The sequence below is a fragment of the Oncorhynchus keta genome, chromosome 35 (assembly GCF_023373465.1).
Source record: "Oncorhynchus keta strain PuntledgeMale-10-30-2019 chromosome 35, Oket_V2, whole genome shotgun sequence".
Taxonomy (NCBI): Eukaryota; Metazoa; Chordata; class Actinopteri; order Salmoniformes; family Salmonidae; genus Oncorhynchus; species Oncorhynchus keta.
This window is the reverse complement of record NC_068455.1, coordinates 9,048,052-9,060,460: the sequence shown is the minus strand read 5'-3', so window position 1 is coordinate 9,060,460 and position 12,409 is coordinate 9,048,052. Positions and strand designations below refer to the sequence as shown.

Here is a 12,409-nt window from a genome sequence, read left to right as displayed (position 1 = left end):
CCCTCGTACTGCAGTCCTATGTCACACAGAGGGGCCCACCACAACGACCCTCCTACTGCAGTCCTATTTTCACACAGAGGAGCCCACCACAACGACCCTCGTACTGCAGTCCTATGTCACACAGAGGGGCCCACCACAATGACCCTCCTACTGCAGTCCTATGTCACAGAGGGGCCCACCACAACGACCCTCCTACTGCAGTCCCATGTCACACAGAGGGGCCCACCACAATGACCCTCCTACTGCAGTCCTATGTCACACAGAGGGGCCCACCACAATGACCCTCCTACTCTAGTCCTATGTTCACACAGAGGGGCCCACCACAACGACCCTCGTACTGCAGTCCTATGTCACACAGAGGGGCCCACCACAACGACCCTCCTACTGCAGTCCTATGTTCACACAGAGGAGCCCACCACAACGACCCTCGTACTGCAGTCCTATGTCACACAGAGGGGCCCACCACAATGACCCTCCTACTGCAGTCCTATGTCACAGAGGGGCCCACCACAACGACCCTCCTACTGCAGTCCCATGTCACACAGAGGGGCCCACCACAATGACCCTCCTACTGCAGTCCTATGTCACACAGAGGGGCCCACCACAATGACCCTCCTACTCCAGTCCTATGTCACAGAGGGGCCCACCACAATGACCCTCCTACTGCAGTCCTATGTCACACAGAGGGGCCCACCACAATGACCCTCCTACTCCAGTCCTATGTCACAGAGGGGCCCACCACAATGACCCTCCTACTGCAGTCCTATGTCACACAGAGGGGCCCACCACAATGACCCTCCTACTCCAGTCCTATGTCACAGAGGGGCCCACCACAATGACCCTCCTACTGATGTCCTATGTCACACAGAGGGGCCCACCACAACGACCCTCCTACTGATGTCCTATGTCACACAGAGGGGCCCACCACAATGACCCTCCTACTGAGTCCTATGTCACAGAGGGCCCACCACAATGACCCTCCTACTGATGTCCTATGTCACACAGAGGGGCCCACCACAATGACCCTCCTACTGATGTCCTATGTCACACAGGGGCCCACCACAATGACCCTCCTACTCCAGTCCTATGTCACAGAGGGGCCCACCACAACGACCCTCCTACTGAGTCCTATGTCACACAGAGGGGCCCACCACAATGACCCTCCTACTCCAGTCCTATGTCACACAGAGGGGCCCACCACAACGACCCTCCTACTGATGTCCTATGTCACAGAGGGGCCCACCACAATGACCCTCCTACTGAGTCCTATGTCACACAGAGGGGCCCACCACAACGAGCCTCCTACTGCAGTCCCATGTCACACAGAGGGGCCCACCACAATGACCCTCCTACTGCAGTCTTGTGTCACACAGAGGGGCCCACCACAATGACCCTCCTACTGCAGTCCTATGTCACAGAGGGCCCACCATCAATGTTTCCTAAGATGTCCTATGTCACACAGAGGGAGGAACCAGCCACAACCCCTCCTACTGATGTCCTATGTCACACAGAGGGGCCCACCTTAACACCTGTCCTACTGCAGTCCTATGTTCACACAGAGGGGCCCACCACAACGACCCTCCTACTGATGTCCTATGTCACAGAGGGGCCCACCACAATGACCCTCCTACTGCAGTCCTATGTTCACACAGAGGGCACCACAACACCTCCTACTGCAGTCCCATGTCAAAGATCCGGGTCCCACCACACATCCTGAGTCTTGTGTCACACAGAGGGCCCCCACACTGCTGCCCTCCTCTGCAGTCTCTATGCATAGTCACCTAACACCTGTACCACGCCCATCAAGGTTTCAGCATAAGACAGGGCCCCCATGACTCTGTGGGACCGAACCCCCCCCACTGCTGCTCCTCTCTGTTATTATCTATGCATAGTCACCTTAACACCTGTACCTACATATACATATTACCTCAAAGATCCGGTGCCCCCACACATTGACTCTGTACCGATACCCCCCCCACACTGCTGCTCCTCTCTGTTATTATCTATGCATAGTCACCTTAACACCTGTACCTACATATACATATTACCTCAAAGATCCGGTGCCCCCACACATTGACTCTGTACCGATATACCCCCCCCGGTATATAGTCACTCTAACTGTTGTATTCGGCACATGTGACTAAGTCAATTTGCTTTGATGTGTATTGGCTGTCTAGATGTGTAAGGAGTTGACCCAAGCTGGTAAGAGGTTATAAATAGCTGTGCTTGTGTCATGCTTTGAGCTTTTCCTAGTTGTCAGTTTGAGTTTTTAACTCTGTTTTTTCAGAACCTAACAATATAAAATTTCAAGAACAAAGTGAAATATCTACAGGGGTGCCTCCAGTCTGTAGCCTTCCATTTTACTGCCCCGACAAGAACAACTAAAAGTGTGACATAATGCTTTTCACAAGTCTTATTGAAAGCAGTGATGTGTGAGGAGTGTCTCTGTAGTGAAGTGTAGATCTTTGTGGAAATGAATAAGGTGCTGTGTAGAAACCCTATCTTCCCCATGTTTTCCGTTTCTTCAGCAAACGAAGCTGAACTCAAAAAGGATACAACTACTGTTCCTTACCGCTTCGGTCACTTTGTTTGGCACATTTTGCTGTGAATTTCAGGTGTTGCTCCTTTCACACACTCTCTCACAAGGCTGGCGGGGAAACCTGCTGTTTTTAATGATTGACTACAGTGAACAGTGAATGCAGTTGGACTCTTGAGTGTCTTGCTGTTTAAAAATAACCTCTTCTCCACAGAGGTGCCTGGATGAAATTGAGTTGCCATGAAAAGAAAAAAAAAATCCCCGTGTGATAATTTGTTGTGTCACGCTAAACACAGACTACACGTTGCTAATTGGACAGCTTCCTCAACAGGGATTGGGAGAATTCAACATGCAGTGGTTTTTAAGAAATGTCTATTCCAGAGATAGGGTTAGTGCTGTCGTTCTACTCAACATAAAACAACAAAAAACATATATTAAATTGGCTCATGGGGATGACCCTGTCTAAGTTTAATGTGAATGCACCAACACCAGCAGCATAGCACCCTGCATCCCATTGCTTGCTTTTGAACCTAAGCAGAGTCGGTCCCTGGATGGGAGACCAGATGCTGCTGGATGTGGTGTTTGGAGGGCCAATAGGAGGCACCCTTTCCTCTGGTCTAAAAACATATCCCAATGCCCCAGGGCAGTGATTTGGGACATTGCCCTGTGTAGGATGTTGTCTTTCAGATCAGATGTTAAACGGGTGTCCTGGCTAAATTCCCAATCGAGCCCTCACACAGTCACCTAATCATCCCCAGCTTACAATTGGCTCATTCCTGTAACTGTTTCCCAGGTTGTTGCTGTAAATGAGAATGTGTTCTCAGTCAACTTACCTGGGAAAATAAGGGTTATATAAACACTTAACTCCATGTAAAAATGTAAGGGACAGACATTGTAGGTTTGTCCTAAATAATGTTTTTTTTAATTATTTTTTTTAAAGCTGTCCATCCAATCAGTTTTCAGTTCCGGGCTTAGCCCAAGTTCAACTCCGATAGGAAACCACAGGAGACTTAGCCCAAGTTCAACTCTGTTGAGAGCTTTTCTGAAACCACAGGAGACTTAGCCCAAGTTCAACTCTGTTGAGAGCTTTTCTGAAAGGACAGGAGGCTTAGTTAAACTCTGGTCTGAAACTACAGGAGACTTAGTTCAACTCTGGTCTGAAACTACAGGAGGCTTAGTTAAACTCTGGTCTGAAACTACAGGAGGCTTAGTTCAACTCTGGTCTGAAACTACAGGAGGCTTAGTTCAACTCTGGTCTGAAACTACAGGAGGCTTAGTTCAACTCTGGTCTGAAACTACAGGAGACTTATTTAAACTCTGGTCTGAAACTACAGGAGGCTTAGTTCAACTCTGGTCTGAAACTAGAGGAGGCTTAGTTCAACTCTGGTCTGAAACTACAGGAGGCTTAGTTAAACTCTGGTCTGAAACTACAGGAGGCTTAGTTAAACTCTGGTCTGAAACTACAGGAGGCTTAGTTCAACTCTGGTCTGAAACTAGAGGAGGCTTAGTTCAACTCTGGTCTGAAACTACAGGAGGCTTAGTTCAACTCTGGTCTGAAACTAGAGGAGGCTTAGTTCAACTCTGGTCTGAAACTACAGGAGGCTTAGTTAAACTCTGGTCTGAAACTACAGGAGGCTTAGTTAAACTCTGGTCTGAAACTACAGGAGGCTTGTCCCAAGTTCAGACTAGGCTCACTATATCAGCTGTTAACACCTCAGGATAATGTTCAGACTAGGCTCACTGTATCAGATCAGCTGTTAACACCTCAGGATAATGTCCTTGGTAGTGTACATGGGTAACTATGTCCTAGTGTACAAGGGTAACTATGTCCTAGTGTACAAGGGTAACTATGTCCTAGTGTACAAGGGTAACTATGTCCTAGTGTACAAGGGTAACTATGTCCTAGTGTACAAGGGTAACTATGTCCTAGTGTACAAGGGTAACTATGTCCTAGTGTACAAGGGTAACTATGTCCTAGTGTACAAGGGTAACTATGTCCTAGTGTACAAGGGTAACTATGTCCTAGTGTACAAGGGTAACTATGTCCTAGTGTACAAGGGTAACTATGTCCTAGTGTACAAGGGTAACTTTGTCCTAGTGTACAAGGGTAACTATGTCCTAGTGTACAAGGGTAACTATGTCCTAGTGTACAAGGGTAACTATGTCCTAGTGTACAAGGGTAACTATGTCCTAGTGTACAAGGGTAACTATATCCTAGTGTACAAGGGTAACTATGTCCTAGTGTACAAGGGTAACTATGTCCTAGTGTACAAGGGTAACTATATCCTAGTGTACAAGGGTAACTATGTCCTAGTGTACAAGGGTAACTATGTCCTAGTGTACAAGGGTAACTATGTCCTAGTGTACAAGGGTAACTATGTCCTAGTGTACAAGGGTAACTATATCCTAGTGTACAAGGGTAACTATGTCCTAGTGTACAAGGGTAACTATGTCCTAGTGTACAAGGGTAACTATGTCCTTCATAGTGTACAAGGGTAACTATGTCCTAGTGTACAAGGGTAACTATGTCCTAGTGTACAAGGGTAACTATGTCCTAGTGTACAAGGGTAACTATGTCCTAGTGTACAAGGGTAACTATGTCCTTCATAGTGTACAAGGCCAACTATGTCCTTCATAGTGTACAAGGCCAACTATGTCCTTCATAGTGTACAAGGGTAACTATGTCCTTCATAGTGTACAAGGGTAACTATGTCCTTCAGTGTACAAGGCCAACTATAACTATGTCCTAGTGTACAAGGGTAACTATGTCCTTGTCCTTCATAGTGTACAAGGGTAACTATGTCCTTCAGTGTACAAGGCCAACTATGTAACTATGTCCTTCAGTGTACAACTATGGTGTACAAGGGTAACTATGTCCTAGTGTACAAGGGTAACTATGTCCTAGTGTACAAGGGTAACTATGTCCTTCATAGTGTACAAGGCCAACCATGTCCTTCATAGTGTACAAGGCCAACTATGTCCTTCATAGTGTACAAGGCCAACTATGTCCTTCATAGTGTACAAGGCCAACTATGTCCTTCATAGTGTACAAGGCCAACTATGTCCTTCATAGTGTACAAGGCCAACCATGTCCTTCATAGTGTACAAGGCCAACTATGTCCTTCATAGTGTACAAGGCCAACTATGTCCTTCATAGTGTACAAGGCCAACTATGTCCTTCATAGTGTACAAGGCCAACTATGTCCTTCATAGTGTACAAGGCCAACTATGTCCTTCATAGTGTACAAGGCCAACCATGTCCTTCATAGTGTACAAGGCCAACTATGTCCTTCATAGTGTACAAGGCCAACTATGTCCTTCATAGTGTACAAGGCCAACTATGTCCTTCATAGTGTACAAGGCCAACTATGTCCTTCATAGTGTACAAGGCCAACTATGTCCTTCATAGTGTCCTTCACAAGGCCAACTATGTCCTTCATAGTGTACAAGGCCAACTATGTCCTTCATAGTGTACAAGGCCAACTATGTCCTTCATAGTGTACAAGGCCAACCATGTCCTTCATAGTGGCCAACTATGTCCTTCAAGGCCAACCATGTCCTTCATAGTGTACAAGGCCAACTATGTCCTTCATAGTGTACAAGGCCAACTATGTCCTTCATAGTGTACAAGGCCAACTATGTCCTTCATAGTGTACAAGGCCAACCATGTCCTTCATAGTGTACAAGGCCAACTATGTCCTTCATAGTGTACAAGGCCAACTATGTCCTTCATAGTGTACAAGGCCAACTATGTCCTTCATAGTGTACAAGGCCAACTATGTCCTTCATAGTGTACAAGGCCAACTATGTCCTTCATAGTGTACAAGGCCAACTATGTCCTTCATAGTGTACAAGGCCAACTATGTCCTTCATAGTGTACAAGGCCAACTATGTCCTTCATAGTGTACAAGGCCAACTATGTCCTTCATAGTGTACAAGGCCAACTATGTCCTTCATAGTGTCCTTCAAGTGCCCAACTATGTCCTTCATAGTGTACAAGGCCAACTATGTCCTTCATAGTGTACAAGGCCAACTATGTCCTTCATAGTGTACAAGGCCAACCATGTCCTTCATAGTGTACAAGGCCAACTATGTCCTTCATAGTGTACAAGGTGTACAAGGCCAACTATGTCCTTCATAGTGTACAAGGCCAACTATGTCCTTCATAGTGTACAAGGCCAACTATGTCCTTCATAGTGTACAAGGCCAACTATGTCCTTCATAGTGTACAAGGCCAACCATGTCCTAGTCAAGGCCAACTATGTCCTTCATAGTACAAGGCCAACCATGTCCTTCATAGTGTACAAGGCCAACTATGTCCTTCATAGTGTACAAGGCCAACCATGTCCTTCATAGTGTACAAGGCCAACCATGTCCTTCATAGTGTACAAGGCCAACTATGTCCTTCATAGTGTACAAGGCCAACTATGTCCTTCATAGTGTACAATGCCAACTATGTCCTTCATAGTGTACAATGCCAACTATGTCCTTCATAGTGTACAATGCCAACTATGTCCTTCATAGTGTACAAGGCCAACTATGTCCTTCATAGTGTACAAGGCCAACTATGTCCTTCATAGTGTACAAGGCCAACTATGTCCTTCATAGTGTACAAAGCCAACCATGTCCTTCATAGTGTACAAGGCCAACTATGTCCTTCATAGTGTACAAGGCCAACTATGTCCTTCATAGTGTACAAGGGTAACTATGTCCTTCATAGTGTACAAGGCCAACTATGTCCTTCATAGTGTACAAGGCCAACTATGTCCTTCATAGTGTACAAGGCCAACTATGTCCTTCATAGTGTACAAAGCCAACCATGTCCTTCATAGTGTACAAGGCCAACTATGTCCTTCATAGTGTACAAGGCCAACTATGTCCTTCATAGTGTACAAGGCCAACTATGTCCTTCATAGTGTACAAGGCCAACTATGTCCTTCATAGTGTACAAGGCCAACTATGTCCTTCATAGTGTACAAGGCCAACTATGTCCTTCATAGTGTACAAGGCCAACTATGTCCTTCATAGTGTACAAGGCCAACTATGTCCTTCATAGTGTACAAGGCCAACTATGTCCTTCATAGTGTACAAGGCCAACTATGTCCTTCAAGGCCAACTATGTCCTTCATAGTGTACAAGGCCAACTATGTCCTTCATAGTGTACAAGGCCAACCATGTCCTTCATAGTGTACAAGGCCAACTATGTCCTTCATAGTGTACAAGGCCAACTATGTCCTTCATAGTGTACAAGGCCAACTATGTCCTTCATAGTGTACAAGGCCAACTATGTCCTTCATAGGCAAGGCCAACTATGTCCTTCATAGTGTACAAGGCCAACTATGTCCTTCATAGTGTACAAGGCCAACTATGTCCTTCATAGTGTAGTGTACAAGGCCAACCATGTCCTTCATAGTGTACAAGGCCAACTATGTCCTTCATAGTGTACAAGGCCAACTATGTCCTTCATAGTGTACAAGGCCAACTATGTCCTTCATAGTGTACAAGGCCAACTATGTCCTTCATAGTGTACAAGGCCAACTATGTCCTTCATAGTGGCCAACTATGTCCTTCAAGGCCAAGGCCAACTATGTCCTTCATAGTGTACAAGGCCAACCATGTCCTTCATAGTGTACAAGGCCAACTATGTCCTTCATAGTGTACAAGGCCAACTATGTCCTTCATAGTGTACAAGGCCAACTATGTCCTTCATAGTGTACAAGGCCAACTATGTCCTTCATAGTGTACAAGGCCAACTATGTCCTTCATAGTGTACAAGGCCAACTATGTCCTTCATAGTGTACAAGGCCAACTATGTCCTTCATAGTGTACAAGGCCAACCATGTCCTTCATAGTGTACAAGGCCAACTATGTCCTTCATAGTGTACAAGGGTAACTATGTCCTTCATAGTGTACACGGCCAACTATGTCCTTCATAGTGTACAAGGCCAACTACTGTACGTCGTATTAATGTTGTATTTAAAAAAAAACTAAACGTTTTTCAATAAACAGCAAGTCCCAGTCCACTGAAGTACAGGATACATCAGAACACACAGGACATTCCCATCTGTTCCTGCTTTCAAGGGTTCAGTCAATGAAAGATTAAGAGAGGCTGTTATTTCATTGGGCTTCATTTTGTTTGAGTCTGCAGTTCATATGTTGACGTTTTCTTCTGGTACAGCTGAGAACTTGCCTAAGGAATGAATGTCCTCAGAATTAAGAGGAAACTTAATTGAGCCCCTTGGAGTCATGATCCTAAACTATCCATGACTGCACAACGCACTCTATAGAACATTAAAAGGGAAATATTTGCCTTCAGAGATTGTCAGATTGATTACTTATTTTCTCAACAGCCAATGAATTTTAGGAACCTGCGTCTGGTAAACCATTTAAAGCTGTGTAATTACATTTGCTAGTTTAATATCAAAATCAAATAAAATGGTATTTGTCACATACACGTGTTTAGCAGATGTTATTGCGGGTGTAGCGAAATACTTGTGTTTCTAGCGCCAACGGTGCAGTAATATCTAACAGTAATATCTAACAATTTCACAACAACACACACAAATATAAAGCAAAGGAATGGAATTAAGAATATATCAATATTTGGGGCGAGCAACGTCAGAGCTGCATAGACTAAGATACTAAATAGTATAGAATACAGTATATACTGTAAACATTATTAAAGTGACTAGTGTTCCATTATTAATGTGGCCAGTGATTTCAAGTCTATATATATATATAGGGCAGCAGCCTCTGATGTGCTAGTGATGGCTATTTAACAGTATTTAACAGTCGGATGACCTAAACAGTATAACTGACATGGGTTGGTGAGGACACTTGATGCGGTAGCAAATTGTGGAATTTTTGTGGGTTCACACTTTGCCCTTGAAATGTATTTCAGCACTGCAGTGATTTACATCTCTTCTGACAGGTTCTTTCCTTTGTATTATTTATACATGTCTGTAGTTAAAGGGGTTTCCTGAGCATCATAGCCCTCAGGCTTAACTGTGCTTTTTACTTAGCCTTTTGCCTTTGGTTGGCTGCTTTTGAAGAGGAGGATTATACAGAACCCTGCCGGCCATTCCATGAGGTCCCGACTTGACATCTAGCATACTTTTTATTTGTATTTTTTTATTTTTTTAACTCTTGGTTCAAATGAATGATCATGAAAATAAATTTGTTTAAAAAAAAAAGGAGCATAGTTATTGTGGGAAAAAAACATCAAATCTAATTGTGAAAAAGTATCTGTATAGGTTTCGACGAGTGTCCAGTTGAACAGACAGTGCTAAGTCAGGTGTTATGAAGTGTCCAGTTGAACAGACAGTGCTAAGTCAGGTGTTATGAAGTGTCCAGTTGAACAGACAGTGCTAAGTCAGGTGTTATGAAGTGTCCAGTTGAACAGACAGTGCTAAGTCAGGTGTTATGAAGTGTCCAGTTGAACAGACAGTGCTAAGTCAGGTGTTATGAAGTGTCCAGTTGAACAGACAGTGCTAAGTCAGGTGTTATGAAGTGTCCAGTTGAACAGACAGTGCTAAGTCAGGTGTTATGAAGTGTCCAGTTGAACAGACAGTGCTAAGTCAGGTGTTATGAAGTGTCCAGTTGAACAGACAGTGCTAAGTCAGGTGTTATGAAGTGTCCAGTTGAACAGACAGTGCTAAGTCAGGTGTTATGAAGTGTCCAGTTGAACAGACAGTGCTAAGTCAGGTGTTATGAAGTGTCCTGGAACACTCATAAAGACACTTCAAGTGTTTTGAAGCCTTTAAAATATCACAAATGACCCTATTGGTACTTTTGTCTTGAAACAATCAATAACACCTCAATACACACGGGTTGACAGTAGCAGGCCCACTGTGTAGATTGAGTAGGTTATTCCTATCATTAGCTGAGGTGAGTCAGTCTAGGTGTAAGAGACTGTACCTTTTGGCTGTAATGATGAGTATCTAAGTAATTGAATGCAGTCTAACCTTTAGCACATCTTTTAAATATACAGGTAAAGATAATATGAAAGATTAAATAACAATGCATTAAATGCTGAAAGGAAGACCATCATGTTGCAGACCTTACTGTAACAGAGCTCATCACCATCATGTTGCAGACCTTACTGTAACTGAGCTCATCACCATATTGTTGTAGACCTTACGGTAACAGAGCTCATCACCATCATGTTGCAGACCTTACGGTAACAGAGCTCATCACCATCATGTTGCAGACCTTACTGTAACAGAGCTCATCACCATCATGTTGCAGACCTTACTGTAACAGAGCTCATCACCATCATGTTGTAGACCTTACTGTAACAGAGCTCATCACCATATTGTTGCAGACCTTACTGTAACAGAGCTCATCACCATCATGTTGCAGACCTTACGGTAACAGAGCTCATCACCATATTGTTGCAGACCTTACTGTAACAGAGCTCATCACCATCATGTTGCAGACCTTACTGTAACAGAGCTCATCACCATCATGTTGCAGACCTTACTGTAACAGAGCTCATCACCATATTGTTGCAGACCTTACTGTAACAGAGCTCATCACCATATTGTTGCAGACCTTACGGTAACAGAGCTCATCACCATATTGTTGCAGACCTTACTGTAACAGAGCTCATCACCATCATGTTGCAGACCTTACGGTAACAGAGCTCATCACCATATTGTTGTAGACCTTACTGTAACAGAGCTCATCACCATCATGTTGCAGACCTTACGGTAACAGAGCTCATCACCACATTGTTGCATACCTTACGGTAACAGAGCTCATCACCATCATGTTGTAGACCTTACTGTAACAGAGCTCATCACCATATTGTTGCAGACCTTACCGTAACAGAGCTCATCACCATATTGTTGCAGACCTTACTGTAACAGAGCTCATCACCATCATGTTGCAGACCTTACGGTAACAGAGCTCATCACCATCATGTTGCAGACCTTACCGTAACAGAGCTCATCACCACATTGTTGTAGACCTTACGGTAACAGAGCTCATCACCATATTGTTGTAGACCTTACTGTAACAGAGCTCATCACCACATTGTTGTAGACCTTACGGTAACAGAGCTCATCACCACATTGTTGTAGACCTTACTGTAACAGAGCTCATCACCACATTGTTGTAGACCTTACCGTAACAGAGCTCATCACCACATTGTTGTAGACCTTACCGTAACAGAGCTCATCACCACATTGTTGTAGACCTTACCGTAACAGAGCTCATCACCATATTGTTGTAGACCTTACGGTAACAGAGCTCATCACCATATTGTTGCAGACCTTACTGTAACAGAGCTCATCACCATACCGTAACAGAGCTCATCACCATCATGTTGTAGACCTTACTGTAACAGAGCTCATCACCATAATGTTGCAGACCTTACGGTAACAGAGCTCATCACCATCATGTTGCAGACCTTACTGTAACAGAGCTCATCACCATATTGTTGCAGACCTTACGGTAACAGAGCTCATCACCATCATGTTGCAGACCTTACGGTAACAGAGCTCATCACCATACCGTAACAGAGCTCATCACCATCATGTTGTAGACCTTACGGTAACAGAGCTCATCACCATATTGTTGTAGACCTTACCGTAACAGAGCTCATCACCATATTGTTGCAGACCTTACCGTAACAGAGCTCATCACCATATTGTAGCAGACCTTACCGTAACAGAGCTCATCACCATATTGTTGCAGACCTTACTGTAACAGAGCTCATCACCATATTGTTGCAGACCTTACTGTAACAGAGCTCATCACCATCATGTTGTAGACCTTACTGTAACAGAGCTCATCACCATCATGTTGCAGACCTTACTGTAACAGAGCTCATCACCATATTGTTGTAGACCTTACGGTAACAGAGCTCAT

General features: G+C 44.3%; 1 protein-coding gene across 2 annotated transcripts in view; it reads right to left on the bottom strand.

The window, feature by feature from the left end:
- Positions 1-12,409, bottom strand: part of LOC118369031 (gamma-2-syntrophin) — a 110,051-nt gene that overhangs the window by 8,572 nt on the left and 89,070 nt on the right. The window lies entirely within an intron of this gene.